A 27,328-nucleotide genomic window follows, 5' to 3' on the forward strand; every position below is an offset into this window, starting at 1 on the left:
ATGATTGAGAATATTTTTATGCTATTTTGGACCAACAAGTGAGTAGGCCTTGCTGTCATATTATTCTTTATTTGGTGGCAGTATTTGATGGTTTGTTATGCCTTTGTTTATTGCTAGCCAAGAGGCTCATTTTTCTATATGGATGTTGTTGTAACCCTGCATATGTTGTGAGAGTATGTGTGGATGTTTTTAGATGCTTTGAGTATTGTTTTCATGTATTTATGTGGTAGAGCCTCTTGTGATTTATTGTTGGGCCATGTTAGGAGGAGTGGGATTCCTTGTGATGATCGGGGGTCATGAGAGATGGGCTTGCATGAGGTTCCTTTTAAGGATGCATGAAGTCTAGACTGCCAGGGCACATTGGAGTTTTTCGTCACTTGTAAATAAGTGATAACCTAATAATTTATGGGTTGGTTAGTTAGATTAATTAATCAGATGATAAATTAATTTGTACCTCATGACTTAGTCCTAGGGAGGATGTTTTAGGATAAGTATGAGAAGGCCATGAAGATGGTAAGCTAATCTCCCTTAGTCTCTCATAGGTTGAGATGGCTCCACATGTCCATCAAGCTAGTGCCTTGTGTCATTGTGTTACTATGTTATGAGGATGGCATGTGATGACACTCCACTCCTACATGTGTTTCCCCTTATTGATTTATGATTATGATTATTGGATGCATTTATGTCTTGATGAGTTTTACACCTCTGGGAGTTATTCTTGTTGTATTGTGTAAGTTCTTTCTTGAGAGTCCTTGTGTGGTTAGTCTCCTTGGTTATAGGTTCCAACTTAGGTTTAGAGTGTGTGTTGGGACCTTGTGTCATCTCCTAGCACAGGGGGTGGTTCCTTTGGTTCCACACAGTCGAGTGGTTGGTGCTTTTCAGCCATTGGGATGTTCCCTTGGATTCTTCTTGCATGGATGTGGATTCTTCTTCATGATGTACTGTGGATGTACCTTGTAGTAGATTTATGTAATGGATGAGATGGAATGTATGTAATGTAATATCTATGCATATAGTAAATGGAATCTTTAGTAGAAGGAGCTATGCTCATGATGTATTTAATGTACTTATATTTGTAAGATGAATGGTAGTAGGAAATTGGAATTTGGAGATATTATATTTGTACCATAGTAGAGATGTGATTTTATGAATCATGGAAATAAAGTGGATTATAGTCAGAATAGAATGGAATTGCATTATGGATTAGTTGTATTATCTCATGGAATGATTAGAGGCTAGTTAGAATGTTAAACAATCTTGAAAGAGGAACGTCATGGGATAATAAATGAATATGTTATAGGATGTTAAATGAATTCACTAAACATGAATGATTCAAATAGATGCATTGGTAGAAAGAAAATTATGCATATCATGGGAAGTAAGTAATATTGTAGGCTACATATCTCATGGTTAAATAATTTAGGATATGATTCATTATTGAAGGTGAAATATACCTATCGTGTTTGTGGTATGTTATTGTGGAAATGATTTAAGTAATGATGTTAAAGTACCCTAGAGAAAGATTATTGATGTTGTGTTATTTCCACTTGTGTTATTTGATTAAATGAGCAATGATGTATGTTCATATTGATTAATTGGTTAATGAATGTAAATAGAGGGAGATGTTGTAAGTTGCATTAGTTGTTTTAGATGTTAATTAAGAAAAAAAATTTTATCTCCATTTGTATATTATTGTTTAGTTTGTTTAGGGTATTTTGGCGGGCATTGCAAAACAACTCGCACGTAAATTAAATGTGTTAGTCCATCATTAGTAACACATAAATAAACTTAACATTTCCTCATTAATAAAATACCATGTCGAAGAAGAGTTAGCAACTACTCATCACTAAGAAATAATGTATATTCAATATCTTTTCCTCAATGAACTATAATGCATAATCATATCCACCAAACACACTCCAAAGCATATACCAGAATACATATCACAATCACAATAAATCAACCATCCACATAAGCCACTAAAAATTAAACCTTGGTCAATGAGGCCAAAAAGGGTCTGAATAGGGTAGGGGTACTACACGTTTGAAAGAAAATGAAAAATTTATGCCCCAGTATGTCCCGGTGACACTTTAGGTGTAAATATGCCCCCTCAGGAAAAGTGGTCAAAAAATTATGGAAATGAGACCATTTTTCTGATACAGTGGTAGTGACCGACTGTTTCAAATTTTGTGCAATTTCAATCTCGTTTGATCTTTCTACAAGTGTGTTGAAGCTCATGGGGACCATAGTCATCAGAGTGGTAAAAATGTTAATTTTGAGCTATAAATAGTGATTTGACATTTCATTTGCTCATTTGCATTCTTTTGAGTTCTTGGAGTTCAATCTGATTTTTCAAGCTTTCTTGCAACTTTGCGAGCATCATGATCGACTTATGAGCATGACAACACTTATTAGATTGAGTTTGATTATACCAAAGACCACTCGAGACTGGAGGCATGGTACGTATTCCAAAAAATTTCTCATTTTTGCCTCTTTGTGCTAGATTTTCCAAATTTTGTTCAAAGCATAAGATTTTAAGTAATTCGCATTTGTATATCGATATATGTGCAATTATCTTTAATAAATTTAAATTTATTCAACTAATTCATAATTGTATTTTTTATTCGCATTTGCCATAAATGTTGCACATTTTTCCATGTTGATGTCCATTGATGCGCAATTGCTCGTATTGTTGTACATTTGTAACAATTAATTCACATTTGTTGTAAACTTTGTTTTTTCAATCATGTATGATAGTAATTTGTCATGCGAATACTTTATCAGACTTTTTCATTTTTTTCATTTGCAGGAAAATGTGAGTGTATTAGTATGGAGACAGATGAGGCCTGATGGTCTTGATCTTCAATCCAAGTTGAGTGCCAAGGATGTTGCCTTGGTTTGACATATTGGTTTATATCATGTATTGCACTTGCCTAAGGTTATGACCAACAGGTCCATGATCACAACATTAGTTGAGCGCTGGCATTCAGAGACATTTTCTTTCCATTTACCTACTAGAGAGGCATCAATCACTTTGGAAGATGTATGGCACATCTTGTACATTCCCATTCATGGTGCGAGAGTGATATATGATCATTGATTTTGTATAGCTTACATGTGCGAGCTTAGTGAGTGTATAGAAGAGGAGCTCTAGATCAGAGGTCGATATTAGATACCTTGGGAGGCAATGGATTATGATGACTTGACCATTGTGTTATGCAGCATAGTAGCAGGCCTCTTGATTCCTAATAGGACACATGGTTTCATAGCTGGTTGGGGTAGAGTCATACATGACATGATTGTGTATAGACGAGTGTTTTCATGGGGTCCTTGTCTACTTGCCACTTTGTACCATCATATGCATGACATTGTGTATCTTAGACAGGGATCTATTGGATGTGGGGCTACATTACTCCAGGTCTGGATATGGGAGCATATTGCTATTGCTCGACCGATTGTGCATATAGACCTTCAGGATGAGCAGCCATATGCATACAAATATACAACAGGGACTAGCCACAAGGGTGTAGGGAACACCCTATATTGGAGGCATCAATTGGATATATTGCAGTACTTTACTTGGAGGCCTTACCTTGGTTTCCTTGATTGGGTCAATGATGCACAACACTTACCTTATTGTTCACAACAAAGATAATTGATTAGTCATGATGTTGGTTAGTTTAGGATCATTGATATTCATCTTTCAGGTCATGTACTATGTTAGTTCAGAGAGATATGTCAGGAGGTTGGGGATTGGGGAGTGTGTGTTCAACCACATGTTGTGATTGTTGAGTTCAATGTAGTTATTTCTATGCAGTGGCATTAGGGAGGTGGGATAGTTGATCTAGGGACTACATCTCAGTACGATGGTTGGTGGTTTCTATTGGCATATGTGTAGAACTTGATGACATGATGATATTGCATGTTGTCCTTGATGTCAATATATTGAAATAAGCAAACTAGCAAGAGAACTGGTATCATATTGTGAATCGGTATATGTGAGAACTAGTATATGGGAAGTTTTGTATTGGGGTTTCATTTGGCATGACTATCGGTTGGTAGTCTCAACTTCAGGGTTTTTGGTTGATGCATTCCAAGCCTGTGTGATTCAACCGATGACATCTTGTGATGAGTTAGCATTGTAATGAAGACTAGATAGTGTTGCCACATCAGCCTTGTGCGCATGAAGGATTTCCTTGAGGATCTTGCATGGAGATTGATCCTATCTAGCTTGGGAATGTGAAAAGTCTCTGTAAACGGTGGAGAGCACGTGATGGGTTATCAACTTCCTGAAGCGGCAAAGAATGAACATTGGAGAACATCTTGAGATATGTTCAAGACTATTGTATTCAATGAAGTATGATTAATGATCAGGATTGAACCGATTGAATTGCTAAACCTAAATGTTTAGGGTTTAGGGTTTATGCTACCGACCTATCTGTTTCCTATAAGGTCGATGATTTTTTTCATTTTGAGGTTGTTTGCAAATGCTATGTGTGTATCCAAGTAAAGAGATACTTGATTGTTGCTAGAGGGGAGAAGTGTATTGATACTTGGAGAGTGTGATTGAAGAAGCAAAGGAGCTAAAGTGGATTTGCCTTGGCATTGAGTGTTGTTATCAGATCAGTGTATTACCTATTGACTTCTAACCATTTCAATAGTTTGAAAATCCCTTAACCGGGTAGCTTTAATAGGCTTTTGTCTAAATCCTATAACAGTGTGACTCAATTCAATGAGCTCTTCAAATCTTCTTGTGAGGTAACCTTTAACAGAGTTCTAACCTTTAACCAAGTATTTAGCCATCCCTTAAATGGGTGATCCCTAGCAGGATCGGTTCCTAGCAAAACCTATTGTAAAAGTATTTAACCGGACTAGGCCCCTAATAGAGCGGACTTCAAAAGAGTTCAAAGAGAAGCTTGTGGGTATTCATCCCCACCGTGGTTTTTCCCAGTTGGGTTTCCACATGAAAAATTAGTGTCATGTGTGATGCTTTTCTTGTGATGATTTAATATTTTATGTCAAGTGGTAAGGCATGTTGAACTGGTAGTCATTATATTTCTGATGATATATTACTTGTTTATGCATACGGGTGAAGTGGAAATGAGATATTAGATTGTGTAGAGATCTAAGTGTTTACCGGTTTATGTCTGTCATACTCTCATTGTGTTTTACCGGTAGTGCTCGGATTTAAACTGGTGTTACTGTTTACCAGTTAAGTGCAGTCTTTGTAGTCAAACTAGTTCTGGGAAAGTTTTTGTCTATACTGATTCACCCCCCCTCTTAGTACCAGTTTGGTACTAACTGATTCATAAATATTCATCAATTGGTATTAGAGCGTGTTCTAGGTCCTTTGTGTTGTAAGCTTAATTGTTTGACGAAAAGATCCTACTCTAATGATGAAGAGGGAAGGTCCAAAGTTCAATAGAGATAACTTCAAGATATGGAAGGACAAAATGAAGATCTACATTAGAAGCATGGGTGCTCAACACTGGAGCTACGTTGAGAATGCTTATGTTATTGCTACCGGTACTCTCACTGATGATCAAAAAAGAGAGTTTCAGGAGAATGGGCAGGTCATGGAAGCCCTAGTCAACAGTCTATCTAACATTGAGTTTATTGATGTTCAGGATAAAGATAATCCCAAAGAAGTATGGGATGCTCTAGAGAATATCTATGGTGGTGATGAGCATGTGAATCAAGCTAAGGAAGAGAGCCTTAGGGGAAAGTTTGAAGACATGCAGATGGTTGAAGGAGAGACCATTCAACAATATGGAATAAGAATCAAAACTATTGTTGGAGACATCAAGAGTGCATAAAATAGATGATTCCACTATTGTTATCAAAGTCTTGAGATCCTTATTACTATTATATGCAATAAGGGTTGCTGCTATTCAGGAGTTGAGGTCTATAGACAAGACAAAGGTATCCCTAGACTCCATCATTGCTAAGTTGACAACTTATGAGCTAAATAATTATGATGGCAGTATTCAGAAGACTGAATCAGCCTTTAGAGCATCTACAACACCATCTAGAAAGGGTAAAGAAGCTAGTACCACTTGTGAACCAGAACAAAGTAGATAAATGGATGATGAGGAGATCCTGATGGAATTTGAAACTCTTCTTGCCAAGAGACTTCCTAAGGGAACTGGTAAATACAGAGGTAAGCTCCCTTTGAAATGCTTTTCTTGCAATAGGATAGGACACATTGTTGTAAACTATCCTAATGGTGATAATAAGGACAAAGCGGAGAAGTTCAAGAAGTTTAAAGGAGGAAACAGGAGAAACTATTTTGTAGCAGTTGATGAAGGTGTCACTGATGAGGAATCAGAAGATGAAGAAAGTGAAGACATTGTGTTTGTAGCAGTTAAGGAAGATGTGTCAGACAAGAAGGCTCTTGTCTCCCGCTTTGATAATTCCAATGAGTTGATTATTGACAGTGGTTGTTCTTACCACATGACTGGTGACTGGAGTAAGTTTTTGTCTTTGGAAGAGTATGATGGTGGTGTGGTCCGATTTGGTAATGATGCACCATGTATGGTAAAAGGAAGAGGGTCCATCTCTCTAAATGGAAAAAGCAGTGCTAATGATGTGTATTTGGTAGAAGGTCTCAGGCACAACCTTTTGAGTGTTGCCTAGCTAAATGACAATGGACTCACTCTAGAATTCAAAGATGGAGTGTGCAAAATAAAAGCAACGAGTGGTGAACTGATGGCCACCGGTATGCATACCAGAGGTAACTTATTTCAGCTGAATGCAAATATTAGTACATGTCTATTTTAGGGTTCCGACAGATACTGAGAGGGGGGGGTGAATTAGTATTTGACCGGTAATGAAATTTTCTTAAGATAGAACATGCAGAACATAAAGTAATAGTATACCAGTATGCAAGAATTAATGTAATTAATAGAATCAAAAACACCCACATGAAAAGAACACCATAACACAAGATGTTTAACGAGGAAACCCAGTGTGGGAAAAACCTCGGTGGGATTTGTGACCCACAATATTCACTTACTGGCCAATAAGAGAATATTACTTACAATAGGGGCCTACGCATGCAAGAAGACCAACTGCCTAGAGCACACTACTCAATAAGAAGTCACACTGACTTACAATGAGGATTATACAAATCCAATATTCTGTACTGCTTTACAATAGCATCTTCAATGCCAGATTTAGTATCGGTTCTTGCTTTGTTCTTTACATATACCCTTGACCTATAATTCGCACATTAGATCTACCTAATAATTTTCTTTATGATTCTTATCTATGTCTTACAAATGTCTACAATGATCTCTTTTATATACAAGAGTCATTTTACAATTTTCCAAGCCAGCTTACAATAATAAACAAAATATTACATATCAAAAATCTTGTCGGCCTCTGTGCCAGTATACATCTTTTCTTTTGTGCAGGTGTACATCTTTTCTTTTGTGCCGGTGTACATCTTTTCTTTTGTGTCGGTGTAGAGTGATCTTGCTGATGCTGGTGCACTGTCTTGCTTGAATAATGCTTTGCTTGTAGAATGTCTTGCTGGTGCCATAGGATTGCAAGGTTGCCTGTGTAATGTGTTGTCGGTATAATGTCTTGCTAGTGCCATAGGATTACAAGGTTGCCATCAATGACAAAACCTTCAATCACACACAATGTCTCATTGGAGTGTCCATATGCCAACAGTCTAATGGCTAAGTTTGATGATAGTTGGATATGGCATATGAGACTCTGCCATGTAAACTTTGATAATATTGTGAAGGCCAGTAAGATCAAGGTAGTTAGAGGATTGCCTGTGCTGAGTAAACCAAAGAATCCTTTGTGCAGAGAGTGTCAACTAGGGAAAATGTCTTCCTAAACCTTCAAAGGTAAACCTTTCACTATAGGCAATTTACTTGATCTTATGCATAATGATTTGTGTGGTCCTATGAAAACTAGGAGTGTGTAGGGAGATAGGTACTTTATGATTCTCACTGATGACTACTCAAGAATGATGTGGGTCACATTCTTGAAAGATAAGTTTGAAGCTTTTAGAAAGTTCAAAGCTTCCAGCGCACTAGTCGAAAAGGAAAGTGGTAAGAGGATTAAGTGCCTAAGAACTGAACAAGGAGGAGAATTCACTTCTAGTGAATTCAACAAGTACTATGAAGAGAACGAAATCAAGAGGAAATTGTCTATCCCCCGGACTCCATAGTAGAATGGCCTAGTAGAGAGGAACAACCAAACTGTAGTTGAAGCAGCCAGAATGATGTTGATTCAAGGGAAGGTTGCTCACACCTTCTGGAGAGAAGCAGTGAAAACTACAGTCTACACTATGAACTAGGTACTCATCAAAAAAGGTAAGGATAAAATACCTTATGAGTATTGGACTGGTAAGACTCCTATAGTAAGCTACTTTAGAGTGTTTGGTAGCAAGTGTTATATCAAGAGGAGTGAACATTAGAGAAAGTTTGATGCAAAATGTGATGAGGGAATATTCTTAGGATATTGCACCAAAAGAAAAGCTCTCAAGTGTTTCAACAATAGGACTCAGAGAATTGTTGAAAGTATTAATGTTAGATTTGATGAAACCTCTATGAAACCTGAGGAAACAAGAAGTGAGTGAGTGGTAGATGAACCAGTTGTAACCTTCTCAGAACCAGTTGCAAAACATCCTAGTACCAGTAATAGTGCTCCTACATCGGAAGATGTTGATGTTGATGAAGATGAAGATGAATAAGAAAAGCAAGAGGAAACAACTAAGATCATTCCTAGGTATGGAAAGCTAAATCATGATCCAAAGCAGATCATAGGAGACAAGGATGCAAGAATTCTTACAAGAAGAAAGGTCAGAGAAAATTCTTGCATGATCTCTGAATTTGAGCCTAAAACATTTAAAGAGGCACATAACGATGAAGACTCGATCAAGGCAATGGAAGAGGAACTTGAACAGATAGAAAAGCATGGTACATGGTCTTTGGTACCTAGACCTGAGCATAAAAATGTCATTAGCACCAAATGAGTTTTCTAAAATAAGCTGAATGAAGATGGCACAATGGTAAGAAACAAAGCTAGACTGGTGTGTAAGGAATATTCTTAAGAAGAAGGAGAAGACTATGGAGAAATCTTTTCTCTAGTAGCTAGATTGGAAGGAGTTCATATGCTTCTTGCATATGCAACCTTCAAGGGATTCAAAGTATATCAAATGGATGTAAAATCTACATTTCTGAATGGAATACTTGAAGAGGAGGTGTATATAGAGAAACTAGATGGGTTTGCCTTATCATAAGATAGTGACATGGTGTGTAGGCTACATAAAGCCCTATATGGATTGAAGTAGGCAACTAGAGCATGGTATGAATGCTTACACTCCCATCTTGTGAAGATTGGATTTGAAAGAACAAGTGAAGATAGTAATATCTATCTGAAGTCAGAAGGAGAGTAGATTCTGATCTCTGAGGTATTTGTTGATGACATAATTTTTGGTGGAGATGACAAGATGAGTCATGATTTTGCAGATGAGATGAAGAAGGAATTTGAGATGTCACTTATAGGGAGATTAAGTTCTTCATTGGACTACAAATTCAACAAATGAAATATGGTATCTTTATCACTCAGTCCAAGTATGTCAAAGAGGTGTTGAAGACCTTTAGCATGGAAGATAGGAAATCGGTTGGTACACTAATGGTGATTAGTTGTAAACTATCAAAAGAGGATGACTCAGCATTGGTGAATGAGAAGGAATACCGATCAATGATTGGTAAGTTACACTATGTAGTACATAGAAGACCAGACATTGCACATGTAGTAAGCATTACTGCACAGTTCCAGAAAAGTCCAAGAGAATCCCACTTGGTAGTAGTCAAGTGAATTCTTAGATATCTGAAGGGAGCTATTGACTATGGAATATGGTATCCATACAATAATGATTTCAACCTGAAAGTGTTTACAGATACTGATTGGGTTGGTAATTTGGATGACTGGAAAAGCACAATCGGTGGTGCATTCTTTCTTGGTGGCAGAATGGTCTCATGGATGAGTAAGAAGAATAGTTGTATCTCTCAGTCTACAGTAGAAGCAAAATATGTTGCAGCATTTATGAAATTCACCCAGACAATTTGGATGAAGCATGTATTAAGTGGCTTTAGAGTTCCTATATCTAAACCGGTAAGCATATTTTGTGACAACACAAGTGTAATTAATATTTCCAAGAATCTGGTTTTACATACTAGAACCAAGCACTTCGAGCTCAAGTATCATTTCTTGAGGGAGAAGGTTCAGAACAAAGAGGTTGTATTGGAACATGTTTCCAATAAGGAGCAGTTAGCAGACATATTCACTAAGCCTCTACCAAAGGCTACATTTACCTATTTAAGAGGTGAATTAGGGGTGCTGCCCCTTCAAGAGGTGAACTAAAGATGTGTGCTCCACATTAGTCAAGTATTGCATTGATAAATCTTTTTTTCAGGATTGGTGTGTTGAAGGATGCTACTCCTTAGGGGGAGCAGCATAGTGCAACAAAGCTTCTTGTGGCTCCACTTTGGCATTATTGTCAAAGGGGGAGAAGATGTGAAGTAGAGAAGATATCTGCAGTATTGGGGAGAAGATGTGAAGTGGAGAGATATCTTTATCTATTGCCATCAATGCCAAAGGGGGAGAATGTTGGCATATGTGCAGAACTTGATGACATGATGATATTGTATGTTGTCATTCATGTCAATATATTGAAATAAGCAAACTAGCAAGATAACTGGTATGATATTGCAAACCAGTATATGTGAGAACTGGTATGATAATGTGAACTGGTATATGTGAAAAAGTGAAGCAGTATGCTAGAATGAGAACCAATATATGGGAAGTTTTGTATCAAGGTTTCATTTGGCATGACTATCGATTGGTAGTCTCAACTTCAGGGTTTCCGGTTGATGCATTCCAAGCCTGTGTGATTCAAACGATGACATCTTGTGATGAGTTAGCATTGTAATGAAGACCAGATAGTGTTTCCACATCAGCCTTGTGCGCGTGAAGGATTTCCTTGAGGATCTTGCATGGAGATTGATCGTATCTACCTCAGGAATGTGCGAAGTCTCTGTAAATGGTGGAGAGCATGTGATGGGTTATCAACTTCCTGAAGCAGCAAAGAATGAACATTGGAGAACCTCTTGAGATATGTTCAAGATTGTTGTATTTAATGCAGTATGATTGATGGTCAGGATTGAACCTATTAAATTGTTAAACCTAAATGTTTAGGGTTTAGGTTTTATGCTACTGACCTATCTGTTTCCTATAAGGTCAATGATGTTTTTCATTTTGAGATTGTTGGAAAATGCTATGTGTCTATCCAAGGGAAGAGATACTTGATTCTTGCTAGACTGGAGAAGTGTATTGATACTTGCAGAGTGTGATTGTAGAAGCAAAGGAGCTAAAGTGGATCTACCTTGGCATTAAGTGTTGTTATCAGATCAGTGTATTACCTATTGACTTCTAACCATTTCAGCAATTGGAAAATCCCTTAACCGGGTAGCTTTAATAGGGTGACTCAATTCAATGAGTTCTTCAAATCCTCTTGTGAGGTAACCTTTAACAGGGTTCTAACCTTTAACCGGGTATTTAGCCATCCCTTAACTGGGTGATCCCTAGCAAGATCGGTTCCTAGTAGAACCTATTGTAAAATTATTTAACTGGACTAGGCTCCTAATAGAGTGGACTTCAAAAGAGTTCAAAGAGAAGCTTGTGGGTATTCATCCCCACCATGGTTTTTCCTAGTTGGGTTTCCACATGAAAAATCAGTGTGTCATGTGTGATGCTTTAATATTTTCTGTCAAGTGGTAAGGTATGTTGAACTGGCACTCGTTATATTTCTAATGATATATTACTTGTTTATGCATACGGGTGACATGGAAATGAGATATTAGATTGTGTAGAGATCTAAGTGTTTACCAGTTAATGTCTATCATACTATCACTGTGTTTTACTAGTAGTGCCCGGATTTAGACCGATGTTAGTGTTTACCAGTTAAGTGCAGTCTTTGCAGTCAAATTGGTTATGGGAAAGTTTTTTTCTATACTGATTCACCCCCCCTCTTAGTACCAGTTTGGTACTAACCGATTCATCATTATTCATCAGTTTCCATGTAGACATGTTCCTTTGACAAATCCTATCATTCCTATCTTGCCACAATAGATTCGACACCATAGGATGCAAGGAGGGAGGGGGAGGGGGAGAAGTGGATGGGATAGAGGAGGAGGATGGGATGGAGGAGGTGGATAGGTTGCAGCCATTGTGGTAGCCAGTGAGGAGGAGCAGATAGATGAGGAGGAGATTAAAGAGGAGGAGATTGACGAGGAGGGTGCAGATGTAGACATTAGTGGATACACTGAGTCTAGCATTGAGGATGATGTCTTATCTTATGGATCATCTAGCAATGAGGGAGACAAGGAGTAGAGCTCACATGTCAGTGACATGCCTGAGCTAGAGGATGATCCTACTGTAGAGGTAGGTGCACAAGGAGGGGATGATGATGATGATATGCAGGTCTTGAGAGTACAGATCCAAAGTCTTGAGGATGCCTTGGTGAGGGAGAGGCAATGGAGATAGGATGATAGGACCTTATTTTAATGAGATTATGTTGTTGTTGTAACTATGAGAGATCAAGGCATAGTTGAGCAAGATGATGCATGTCGATGAGAATAGTTAGTTCAAGATGCATATGATCAACAGTTCACTCCAGGAATAGATATATAGACATAGCCTGATAGACTTTACTACGCTTCTCAGGAGGCACTATACTATAGACAACTCTACCATAGTGTAGGTCCTAAGGGACAAAGAGCTCCTAGTTTTAGCGAGTTCAGAGGTTGATCGGGCTCTAGTAGGTCTACAATGCAAAGGACCAACAATGGGGGTCTTATGGGTCCACCTCAAGCATCGTCAAGACATCTTGGAGCAAGATATATTAGGCACGATACTCCTAGTGATAGAGGAAGTATTGATTGACACTATTGATGATGTTACTTGAGCCATTGAGCCTTTGTTGTACATTATGACTCATTATCATTTTTGAGTTATATGATATGTAGTTTTGGCAACATTCTATATGCTTGTGCATGTTTCTATTATGCAATTTATATGATTTAATTTTTTCTTTCTATGTGATGCATGATTTTATATGATGTTTGATTCTATGTGAGGATCTTATATGATGTATGATTCTATCTGATGATCTTATATGGTATTTATATGATGATCTTAAATGAATTCTATGTTATGTGATTAAATGCAATGCATTTTTAGTGTATGTGACTGTAAATGTGGTTAAAAAGTGATAACATAAATGAAATGCAACTAATATGATAATGCAACTTAATATGGTAATTCAATTAAATTATTGTAATTAACATGATAATGCAATTAATATGGGATTAAATGATCTAAATGAATAAACTAAATGATATTAAATGAATTAACTAAATGAATCAACTAAATGAATCAACTAGATGAATGCAATTTATTTTTTTGTTTCAAATGTACCAAAATCTTGCTTTATCCTTTTGACTCAATTAAAGTAGAAGAAATGTTAGTAGGATTAATAGAATTGATGAGAGAGAGATAATGTTAAAAGATGATGAGAAAGAAAAGTTAAGTCAATCCATGAAAAATGATGATTTTGATTGATTCAATTAGCACGATGGGAAATGAAATGATATGATTGACTGATAATTATTGATCCTATTGTCTTTATTCATAGTGCAACACATTTTCATCACTTAGCCTTATTTTGTAACAATGAAGTTGCGTACATTAGGGTATAAAGAACCAAGACATAAAGATATCTCATTGTAAGAACAAACACTTAGTAGAAAAGGAGTGAACCCTCCATTATGGGAATTAGACTAGGGGTCGAGGTATGTGTGGCATTCACAAGTAGAATGCTCTTATCAAAGACACCCACTAAAGCTATTGCCCTATAACTTCATTGGTTCACACCACAAACAACAAACAAAGAAAATGATCATGCTCATCATAGCCCCACTAGTCACTTTTGAACATCCTTGAGTAACATAGATACATGATCTTTGCCAATTGATAAAAGATAAAAACCAAATTAGACAAAACTTAGTAGCTTTACTGACTTTTCCTTTGCTTTGATTTGCTTGATGTGATGGTTGATAATGTCTGATCTCAGAAAGTTGCAAACCCCGTTTAAGACTGACTTGTCTAGTTTCAAGTGTATCCTCTTCTAATTAAGACAAGATAAAGATCATGTTGATATGGATAGTTTGGTGATTGATATGACTTGATCAACTTGGTTGTAGATATTTGATAAGATAGTTATATCCTTTATTTGACTTTGTGTGAAGTGTTTGCTAGATATTTGCTAGGGTATTTGTTTCTCGCGAGACATTTTATTGCAAGTTTTTTGTTTGATTTTTTAATGTTTTTGGTTTTTTTAGATCATTTTCGAATATTTTTGGTTGACTTTTGATTTTGTGATGTTTTGTATTTTGTTGTTTTCTTGTGTTTAAGTTTTTCAAGATCATTTTTAAAATGTTTTTGGTATTTGTTCAAAATCTTTTATGATTTTTAGGTTTTTTTCATGACATTATCTATTTTTTAGGATTTTTTTAGTTATGCCCCCAGTATGTAGACCTATAATGACATGATGATCTGCAAAAATGCACACGGAGACAATGAATTTTAAACATTAACTTATGCTAATGCAATATGCAGTATAAAGATGCTGGTGCTTTTTGAACAAGGCTAACTATGTTTGTTTAGAATTTGTAATACACCAATTTAATTGGAGGTGCAAAATTTTTTATATATAAGCGATCAATAGATCCTCAAGATCCCTTGGAACATACAAATTAACACACTTAGTGACTATGATTTGTAAATGGAGAGGTGGAAAAATTCCCCATTGATTCTTGAAACTTTGATATTCTTTTGTCCATGTATGTGCAAGTGGGTTAATTCTTGCTCTTGTGTTCACTAAAGATTATTGGCATCCTATATGACTACTTATGTGGATTATTCTAACTTCAAAAGCATCCTAGATAGAGCCTCGCTGCCAACAATCTTTAAGGGCTCTAACAAGGTTATGCACTGTAATCTCTTGAATATTGTTCCATTGCCAACAGGCATCCATAGCCTTGATGGAGTTATTCACATGTTCTCATAGTCAAGCTTTTTCTCGCACTTTTATGCATGATATTTCAGTTATATATCATTTCTCTTTTTGCCTTGAGATGGATATTGGCATAGCATTTTTTTATTTTTTTTCTTGCCTTGACTTGTAAGTAATGAAACCTACTTAGGTATGACAATTACAGTAGTCCTAAAGCAAAATATTGGATTTTTCACTAATCATATTATCAACTAGGTGTCTAGAATGAGTTAGAGATTTTGTTAATGTGTGAGATATAGCAATTGATAGATTTTGGGTTAACATCGCAAATAGTGAAATCTCTGCCTAACCAAAGGCAAAGCATCGTCACAAGATGATGTTGAAAATGAATGACTTTAGGATCTCAAAAACTTCATGTCCGAATATCTAAGAAAGGAGATGACTTTTGTTTCTCTTGAATGCAAACAGATGATAACTTTGGACAATTACCTTGTTTTATTGATGCATCTACATGAACAAGAATTAAATGATATGCAACTATATGTCAAGAAATGGTGATATGCAAGCAACTATATTGCACTCTGAAATGGAGAGATGCAATGTAATGCAATAAACAAATATACAAATGCTGTATTAAAAATTTAAACGAACCCATCCCTTAGATGTAATATGTTTTTAGGTGCATGTTGTTCATAGGATCTGGGAGTGAATCTCCCTCCATTTTTGTTAGATTATAAGGGCAATTTCCAACCACTCTTGTTATTATAAAGGGACCTAACTAGTTAGGTTCAAACTTTCCTTGTTTTTCGCATTTTGTTAGGTTCTTTTGGTTTTCCTTAAGAATGATATCCCCTATTTCAAAGCAACATGGTTTTACTCTTTTGTTATAACTTCATCTCATTCTGTTTTGGTAACCTTATAAATGATTCAAAGCACTTTACCATTTTTTGTCCAATAATTTAAGTTCTTGCAAACATGTGACTCTATAGTCTTCCTCTAATATGATGTGTTTTAGGGAGACTCTTAGTGATGGAAATTCTACCTCAATAGACAAAATGTCTTCTGAACCATATACTAAATAGTATGGTGTAGCACCGATAGGTGTGGGGACACCGGTTTGATAGGCCTAGAGAGATAGATTCAATTGTAGATGCTAGTCTCATCCATCTTCGTTGACAACTTTCTTTAAAATTTTCAATATGGTTTTATTTGTTGCCTCATCTTGATCATTGCTTTGGGGATAATAAGGAGTTGTAAAATGTCATTGAATGTGGAATTGGTCACAAAGTTCACTCACTTCTTGATTTTTAAAAGGTCGCCCATTGTCAGTAACAATACACATGGGGACTCCATATCTATAGATGATATAATTCAAGATGAATTTAGCTATTTGTTTGTCTATTGTGTAGGTCATAGGGATTGTCTCAACCCATTTGGTAAAGTACTTAGTAAATGTGATTATGAACTCATGTTCGTTAGAGGAGGTAGGGTTTATCTTCCCAACAAGATGCAAACCCCACTATGAGAACAACCATGGTGATGTAATCGGTTGAAGATCTTGAGTAGGTGCATGGATCAGGTCTCCATGTATTTGGAATTGTTTACACTTTTGGATATATTTGTAAGTATCATTTTCCATCATTGGCCAAGAGTACCTGGTTCTCAGTAGTCTTTTCACTAATGCGGGACTAGAAGAGTGTGCTCCACATATCCCATCATGAACTTCTTTTAGGGGTGTTTGTGCCTCCTCAACATTGAGGCATCAAAGTAAAGTACCATCTAGGGATTTTTCTATATAAATTATCAACAATGATTGTGTGTTGGGTAAAACCACAAAGTTGTGTCACACTCTTATAAAAGGAAGTGGCCAATGTTGATTCAAATTTTTAAATTGAATCAGTAGAAAGTGAAATATATGTTTTGAATTTTGAAATGATGTAAACTAATAAAAAGTATTATTTTTTGTGTATTATGTTTGTAATTTTTTAAAAAAATTTAAAAATTATTCAAATATACTTTTTTATAAAGTAAACACTACAATTTAGCTATTGATAAAATACTAAAATTGAAGTTACATGAGGCATCACACTTTATATAATAAATTTTACCTTTTTTTCTTCAATTTTTTTGTGTATATTGATAACTTGAAACTTTTGTGTAAAAATATGTTTTTAACTATTTTTAATGTATATATATTTCAATAAATTTGGAAAGTTGTGTGTACTAAAATATAACTCTTTCCATTTGGCATCACCTTTTTTCTTAATTATTTATCCAAATTAGAAAATAATTATATCATCTTGACATACTCTTTTCTCTAGTGTGTTTATTTTTAAAAAAATTGTTTAGATAAATTTTAGTATTTTTCCTTTACAAGATAATCAACCTTATATTGTAGTGTTGATGGCCTACTTTCAATAAAAATAAAATATAAAATATAAAAACTAATTAAAATATTAAAAGATATATATTATAAAAAATTCACTTATAGATCTATAAAATAATATTTTTACATTTAAAAAAAAAATATATTTATAAGAGTAGGAGTTGTTGGAACATTGATTTTTTTTTTAATTTTTTTTTGGTAATTAGACCCAAAGTGGTATAAAATATACATTTATTAGACAATTCCAATTGGAAAAGTAGTGGCCCGTATATAAGATAGCTATAATGAATTTCTATAGACCATATGTTTGACTAAAATTAATTTTCAATTAGAATTACTTAAATTCACTTGCATTGATAAGTTGGCCTGAAAGGTGACAAAATTTTGTGCTTTTACCCTGTCTTGCAGCTTGGCAGATAAGTGTCTTTCTTTGATTTCATGAGATATGAAGAGATATATATTGATCATGAAGGTAGGCATATACATCTCTATACCAAGGAGATTCAGGTCCTAGTATCCTGCAAACATATTCAGAAGATGGTATTTCATATGTTGGTACCATGAGTTGTTCCACTATGAAGTCAAAGTGAGTTCCATTGCTAGGCATATCCAAGAGAGAGCCCACTATTTCCATAGCATCAACTACCTTATTTTGTACTCTTGGGATTTTCTCAAAAATTATACTGGTGAAATATTTCTTGTATTTTTCCACAAACTATTTGTAAGGTGCCATCTTGTCATCTTTTGTATTGTAATCATTGTTGACTTGATTGATAATAAGTTGTGAGTCTCCATAGCATGTAACTCCATTATTTTCCACTATATGGTAGTACAAAGTCCTATTAGTAGGGTTTCATATTGAACTATGTTATTTGTACAATGGTAGCTAATCCTGAATGATTTAGGAATGGCATCTCCTTGAGGAGTTATGAAGAGGATTCTTTCTCCTACTCCATGATTGGTATAGGACTCATCAAAATAAAATTTCTAGTTTGTTGATGTTGAAAGTGCGAACACTGATTCATCTAGAAAATATGCCATTATTGAATGACTATCTTGTAGGAGTTGTTAGACACAATGCACCACTGAGAGGGGGAGGGGGTGAATCAGTGGTTATCAAACTTTTCCTTTTGGCTTTCTTTTGTGAGCAACACCGATTTGCTAACCAAGAATAATGTAGACTTACTAGTTGGTAATGAGACTAACTCAAATAGACACACACAAAAGGAGACATCACATAACACCAGTATATACAAGGAAAACCCAATATGGGAAAAACCTTGGTGAGAAATGTTGTTGGAGTCTACTTCTCCAATACAACCTCATGGTTAAACACAGTTACATAGTTTAGGGCACCAACCCAAGGAGATTCAACCCCCGACTTTAGGGCACCAACCCAAGGAGCTACAACCCCTAACAGATTTATGGGCTACAACCCAAAGGAGCACCAACCCCTGTACCAAGCTACAACTCAACGTTCATAAAGAAAACTTCAAATACATAAGTTATTATCATGTTAAAATTGAATCTTACAACCTTATCAAATATCTTACTTTGTCGGTGAAGTACTTATCTCTTCTCTCAACTCACTCTTCTTCCTACTCTGCACCTGCTGCTCCTCTGCTCGATTTACACCTCACACTCTACACATCACTGGTTTCACACTCTATCAATGTAGTCACTACCGGTTCTTCTCTCTGACTGGTTGAAAGCTTCAACCAGGTTCACTCTCCCTCTCTTGCTTGTTCAGCACTCGACTGATCTTGTCTTTACTTGCAGATGTCTACAACTTTGCAATAATACAATATTCTCTCTATTCAATAGCCCCAAACAATCTCTTAGGCCTTTTTACTTATAGCTTAGATTCTCACCAAAATGCCAATTCAAAACTTATGTGGTTAGGGTTTCTTCACCATCTTCGATACATACCAAATCCAATTAGATCTTGCAAGATTTGATCTTTTTGACATCTGAATGCATATCTCCACCATAGTTGTGTTTCCTTGATCATGTCCTTTAATCCTAGTGATTTTCTTTTTACCTTCTAAGCAAATCCTTCGGTTAGTCACAAGAGATTTGTCAGGTTGTTTCCTTCATCGCCTCAATCTTCTCAATCTCTTAGCTGGCTTGTAGTTGTCTTTCAGACCTCAAACCTCAAACCCTTGCAATCCTTCTGGAACATGTCCCATGATTTGAGGGGTCTTTCATTAAAGTTGACCAACCTTGCAACAACCCTATTGCTTGTACATTCTATCTTTATCCAATCATGGGTTTTCCATGTTGATTCCATGTCCACTATCTACCAGCTTGGCACTTCAAGTCGGTCCAAGTAGGATCACCGACCAACCACCTTATCGGTTCCTTACTTTGGCCAGTCTGCTAACCCTTTCGGTCTCAACCATTCTACCAGTTACTTTGTCATATCTACTCTCATCTTGAGCTATTGATGGAACTCTCAAACCGGTTTCCAGATAGGTAAGTCCAAGACATCTTCTACTACTACACCTTTCCTATATAGCAGACAAACTCATATATCAGTTACCACTCTTGATGACACCATGTCATTGACCTTCACAAGACTCCTATCTTCTTTTAGAGAGATTAGATTCATATACATACATTTACACATCCTTTCTTTCTGATCAAGGATGTTCCTTTCTCTACCGATTTGTCAAGGTGATAAACACTTTAGACTTCCTCTAACTCTTCTCAAGATGACTGCAACTTCTTTCGGTGGGAGTCCTATTGTTCTACAGTCTTATAGCATACCGTTTCATTCTTCTCTTCCAGTGTTGAAGTGATTCAAATAACATTTTGCCTCTTCATCCCAAGTAACCACTTACAACACTTCTCCACCTCTTCACACAAGTTAGGCACCAACTTGTGTACTGATGGCCTCTGAGGTCATCTTCCTTATCTTTACTGGTGTTCAACAACACAAGATGATATCCAAGATATCACATCCTATACTCCTTCATAGCAGTGTTGCACATACATCTCTTCTATCGGTAATCATCCCATACCGGTTGACATCAATGACAACACAATGCCTACAATCTCCTCCTTTGGCATTGATGTCAACATTCGTAGTATCTAACATACTATAGAATTCTTCTCCCCCTTTGACACAATGACAAAGGGCAATGTCAGGATATTATTTCTCTTTGTATCCACTAGTTACTGATAAATACTTTCTCCCACTTTATCTTCATTGGATGTAACACTTCCTTAGATACCACTTGTTATCTAGTCACTAGATGTTACATCTTCTCAATTCATGGTACTTGAGATGGGGAGCTTAACCATCATCTGACACCAATTGAGTAAGCGAGTCCGAAGTTAAGAAGCATTGATACCAATTATGGATGTGTCAATGAATATTTCTCTCCTGTCGGTCAACCCACAACACCGTTACAAATCCCATCTCCTTCAGTTTGGGCAGTCAACATTCTTATCAATTAAAGCAAGCCAAGTCTTCATCATGAACACTTGAACTCCCCCTGAGTCTTGCATCTCTAGGTTCTTATTTCCAGATAGGTATGGTACCGGGACAACAATCTTCACCATATACCAGTTTAGTTGTTCATATGTGATCATCAGATGATCCATCAATTCCATCTTATCTAGCACAACTTATGACATGATCTTGGACTTACACAATGTCAGACAATGTTATCATCATGCCAAGAATCAAAAATAGTTAGCCCAAAAGTATGCAAGCCTACATGATCAATGATCGGGCCAATCATATGTCATTTAGGTATTTTCCAATACCACTTGAGACACGAAATCCACATTCCAAGCTACTGGAGATAATGCAATGAATTTCCAACTTCATTGTCTTACATAACCTGCAGGTACCTGTTAGCAGTCATACTGGTAGCATACTACATATGACGGTTAACATGTGATATTGATTTGTTAACTATTACTTCTTGACACATGTAATGGTGATCCATCACTGATCTGTAAGTGTGTAGTCAAGGATACATCTATACACTATTGTCATCTTCTTCCTTTATGCTGATAACAACATGATTTTTCCATATTTCCTTCTTCACAAAAAGGGGGGGATGAGTGATACATTCAAAGTGCTACCCCCCCTAATATCCTTCATCTCCTTTAGGCCACATGTGCATTTAATGCATAGTGCCGAACCATGGTCTTCTTCCTCCATATCATCCTGGTCTCACTTTTCTTCCCCTTTTCAGTCTGGGGAGCAAGTTTTGCCTTCTTCTGCTAATCGGACCTTTCTCTTTCTGATCTCTCACCATGACTAGAAATGGTGCTATAATAGCACACAACATCCATCCCAACCTCATTATTGGGGAATCTTCTATCATACTAGTTTGACCATCTCCTCCTGTTCATGCTACTTTGACTAGCAACAGGAACTGGTAGACCTCTTACTCCTATAGGGACATATCTCCTTTGGTTCCATGTAGATCTCTACCTTCCATATGCTCTATTTTCACATTTTCATAGAGAATGGCCATTTTGTTGGCCTCTATGTAGCTCTAGGTTCCTCTTCCTGCACTCAAGCTCTCTATGGCCAGATTCATTGTAGTTATGACAACCAATCTTTGCATAAACTGGGAGAAGGAACATGCATGTATCTTCTTCTAGATACTTTCTTCCTATCAGCATATTTTCTATGAGATCCTATCTTGTCCTTTCTAGATCTCATTCTACACTCCCTTACCTTATGACCATAAACGTTATATGTAAAGTAGTAACTGTTAAATAATTGTATATGACTTACATGTTTATATTGCAATGCATGAGAAGATCTTGTCAGTTTTGCATCCCCATATTTTCCTTTTCGAGAAGAGGCCCAAGGTTGTTCGTTCTAAGCAGCCCTTCCATCTGACCTCATCTTCTTCTTCTCCCACACAAGCTTTCCTCTGTGGGTGGTAGCATTTCTTTGCCCTCTGCATGTGGAAGGTCTCCTCAACTACTTTACCATCTTCTTACTTCCAATGAGGTTTTCTTCTCCCATCTCCTTACCTCTGGGATCTGTATGAGAACACCTTCTTGCAGCATTGATATTTGCCTTTGTCTGCAAGTCCACACCGATTGTGGTTAGGTCAATTTCTTTTAGAAGATCACTATTAATTGGATAGGTCTAGTCTTTGTTTTCTTCAAGCAGTCACTGAAGTTTTTTGTTTCTTGTTTCTAGCTGAGAGGCTAGATCTTTGCACTAGCATGCCTTAGTGTCTTTTGCCTGAGTCTTTAGCTCTAAGATGCATTTCTCTGATTCTTCAAGGCATTTTACTAACTGGTTTTGTTCCACAATAGCAACATTCTTGAATAGTTTGTATTCTCTTTTAACTTTATTGAGTTCTTCAAATGTATTTACAAGCTCTTCTCCAAGGTCAACTTCACCTGCTTCTTCATCATCAGAAGGATCTTTATGGCAAGATCTATCTACTATGTCTTCCTCTTCATCACCATCATTTCTCAAAACATCTTGTTGAGGAGAGGTGATTGCCCAGCCACTTTAGATTCTTGGGCCACAAGAAGTTGACCTCCTTCATCTTCACTGCGGTGGATGCTGGAAGATCTATCTTCCTTGTCAAGATAAATATGAGATGTATTTCTCATATTTTCTTCAAATGCAAGATCTACTGTTGAGGGTTCATTTCCATAGAGCTTCTTCAATCTTTCCCATAAGCTCTTTGTTGTCTTACACCTGTCAACCTATGAAGAGACATCACTGGTGAGTGTGTGTGTGAAAAGTGGAATAAGGATCTGTATCTGCAAGACACAACACTTCAATTAAGTCATTACATGTATGGTTAGACAAATATAAGCATGAATAATAAAACCATAACAAATTGACCAATTGCCTTCTAAAAGATGCGAGTATAAGATTGCTCTCAGATTTTTATAAGCAATACCAATGACTAGAATACACCAAGATGAAGGATTTAATCTATATGAGCATGAAAAACAAGCAAAAATGGATGCATGATGGATGAATAATTCAAGCAATAATGAATTCAAGCAATATGGAATAAACTAAATATGGATGCAAATAATCTAAAAAAAGCACAATGTATTCAATGACTCCAGAGCAAAATCAGCATAATAATAATCTCCAAGCGTGTTCTCAAAAATCTCCGGGGTGTTTTGAATGAGAGCTAAAGGCTGAATTTATAGAGAATTACAAAAAAGCTCAATTTAGGATTAATTAAAAATAATTGAGAAATCAAGTTCAGTTAACCCTGAGATAGATTCCAATTATAGTTTAATTGAAATTCATTTAGATAGGAAGTTCAACTTGCATTAGCAATAAGAATTAATTAATTCCATGCATCTGTGATAAAAATAGATAATTCTTTGATTTATTCAAGAAAAGAGTCTTTTCAATGCAACTGAACTTCTTTTTCTGAAAAGCTTTGAGTTCCAATTTTAGAGAATGATTAATAATTCATTTAATTGCTTTTCCAATTCCAAGTTCTAAATTTAGAAGAAGAAATAATATCTCAAGTTTGATTTCTCTCCCAATTCAATTCTTTTATTTTATTTTCAATTTAACTCTTGCTTTGTAATTAATTCCTCTTTTATAATAAATTAATTCCTTTTTTGCATGATTAATGGAAAATTTATTAATTAATTAAATATGCAAGGATATTTAATAAATTAAATAGGATAATTGATCAAAAAATGATTTTCTTGGAATGATTCAATTAATTAAATAAATATTTAATTAATATTGAGTAATTGACTTGCCATGTGATATTTGATGATTGAAGAATTAATAATGTGCTCAAGATTGATTTAATTGCCTTTGGTTAGGACCTTAGTGATGTTGTCGAGATTAGGGGCCCATGGTCACTTAAATTAACTCATTACATGTATGGTTAGACAAATATAAGCATGAATAATAAAACCATAACAAATCGACCAATTGCCTTCTAAAAGATGTGAGTATAAGATTGCTCTTAGATTTTTATAAGCAATACTAGTGACTAGACTACACCAAGACAAAGGATTTAATCTATATGAGCATGAAAAACAAGCAAAAATGGATGCATGATGGATGAATAATTCAAGTAATAACGAATTCAAGCAATATGGAATAAACTAAATATGGATGCAAATAATCTAAAAAAAGCACAATGTATTCAATGATTCCAGAGAAAAATTAGCATAATAATAATCTCCAAGCGTGTTCTCAAAAATCTTTGGGGTGTTTTGAATGAGAGCTGAAGGCTGAATTTAAAGAGAATTACAAAAAAGCTCAATTTAGGATTAATTGAAAATAATTGAGAAATTAGGTTCAGTTAACCTTGAGATAGATTCCAATTATAGTTTAATTGAAATGCATTTAGATAGGAAGTTCAAGTTGCATTAGAAATAAGAATTAATTAATTCCATGCATCTGTGATAAAAATAGATAATTCTTTGATTTATTCAAGAAAAGAGTCTTTTCAATGCAACTGAACTTCTTTTTCTGAAAAGCTTTGAGTTCCAATTTTAGAGAATGATTAATAATTCATTTAATTTCTTTTCCAATTCCAAGTTCTAAATTTAGAAGAAGAATTAATATCTCAAGTTTGATTTCTCTCCCAATTCAATTCTTTAATTTTATTTTCAATTTAACTCTTGCTTTGTAATTAATTCCTCTTTTGTAATAAATTAATTCCTTTTTTGCATGATTAATGGAAAATTTATTAATTAATTAAATATGCAAGGATATTTAATAAATTAAATAGGATAATTGATCAAAAAATGATTTTCTTGGAATGATTCAATTAATTAAATACATTTAATTAATATTGAGTAATTGACTTGCCATGTGATATTTGATGATTGAAGAATTAATAATGTGCTCAAGATTAATTTAATTGCCTTTGGTTAGGACCTTGGTGATGTTATCAAGATTAGGGGCCCATGGTTTAGATGACCATTTTTAGGGTATTACAGTGAGCACACTGAGAATAGCCTGTATGGCATCTTCATTGCATTGGTTTCTTCTTTCTTCTACACATCTAGTAGGAAAACTGATCTTTCTAAGGATACCATCAACTAATGACATCCATACATCGAACCCTAAACAGGATAAGAAGACCTCTATTCTGCAACTCCAAATAGAAAAATTTGAACCATCAAATACTAGAGAAGAAGTAGATACTAAGCAAACCATTGTGTCCTTAGGCCAGAATCTACCCAAGTTGGAGAACACTCTTCTAACTGGGAACCTATGCTCTGATACCAATTGTTAGACACAATGCACCACTGAGAGGGGGAGGGGGTGAATCAGTGGTTCTCAAACTTTTCCTTTTGGCTTTCTTTTGTGAGCAACACTAGCTTGCTAACCAAGCACAATACAGACTTACTGGTTAGTAATGAGACTAACTCAAATACACACACACACAATGAGACATCACATAACACCAGTATTTATGAGGAAAACCCAATGTGGGAAAAACCTCGATGAGCAATGTTGCTGGAGTATACTTCTCCAATCCAACCTCACGGTTAAACACAATTACATAGTTTAGGGCACCAACCCAAGGAGGTACAACCCCTAATAGATTTATGGGCTACAACCCAAAGGAGCACCAACCCCTGCACCGAGCTACAACTCAGTGTTCATAAAACAAACTTCAAATACACAAGTTATTATCATCTTACAAGTGATTCTTGCAGTCTTATCAAATGTCTTACTCTGTCGGTGAATTACTTCTCTCTTCTATCGACTCACTCTTCTTCTAGCTATGCACCTACTGCTACTCTACTAAATTTACACCTCACTCTCTGCACATCACTGGTTTCACACTCTGCTAGTGTAGTCACTACCGGTTCTTTTCTCTAATTAGTTGAAAGCTTCAACTAGGTTCACTCTCCCTCTCTTGCTCATTGAGCACTCAACTGATCTTGTCTTTACTTGCAGAAGTCTACAACTTCACAATAATACAATCTTCTCTCTATTCAGCAGCCTCAAACAATCTCTTAGGCCTTTTTACTTATAGCCTAGATTTCCCACCAAAATGCCAATTCAAAACTTAGGCGGTTAGGGTTTCTTCACCATATTTGAGACATACCAAATCCAACCAGATCTTGCAAGATCTAATCTTTCTAACATCTGAATGCATATCCTGCCATAGTCATGTTTCCTTGAGCACGTCCTTTAATCTTGGTGATTTGGTTTTTACCTTCTCAGCAAATCCTTCAGTGAGTCACAAGAGATCTGTCAGGTCGTTTCCTTCATCGCCTCAATCTTCTCAATCTCTTAGCTGGCTCATAGTTTTCTTTCAAACCTCAAGCCTCAAACCCCTGTAATCCTTTTGCAACATGTCCTATGATTTGACGGGTCTTTCATTAAAGCTGGCCAACCCTGCAATAACCTTATCGCTTTTACATTCTATCTTTATCCAATCACGGGTTTGCCATGTTGACTCCATGTCGACTATCTACCAGTTTTGAACTTCAAGTCAGTCCAAGTAGGATCACTGACCAACCACCTTACCATTTCCTTACTTTGGTCGGTCTGCTAACCCTTCTGGTCTCAACCATTCTACCGATTGCTTTGTCATATCTGCTCTCATCTTGAGCTGTCAATGGAACTCTCAAACCGGTTTCTAGACAAGTAAGTCCAAGATATCTTCTGCTACTACACCTTGCCTATATAGAAAATAGACTCATATACTGGTTACCACTCTTGATGACACCATGTCATTGACCTTCACAAGACTCTTATCTTCTTTCATAGAGATCAGATTCCTATACATACATTTACACATCCTTTCTTCCTGATCAAGGATGTTCCTTCCTCTACCAATTTGTCAGGATGACAAACACTTTAGACTTCCTCTGACTCTTCTCAAGATGACTAC

The sequence above is a fragment of the Cryptomeria japonica genome, chromosome 5 (genome assembly GCF_030272615.1).
Source record: "Cryptomeria japonica chromosome 5, Sugi_1.0, whole genome shotgun sequence".
NCBI classification, from domain to species: Eukaryota; Viridiplantae; Streptophyta; class Pinopsida; order Cupressales; family Cupressaceae; genus Cryptomeria; species Cryptomeria japonica.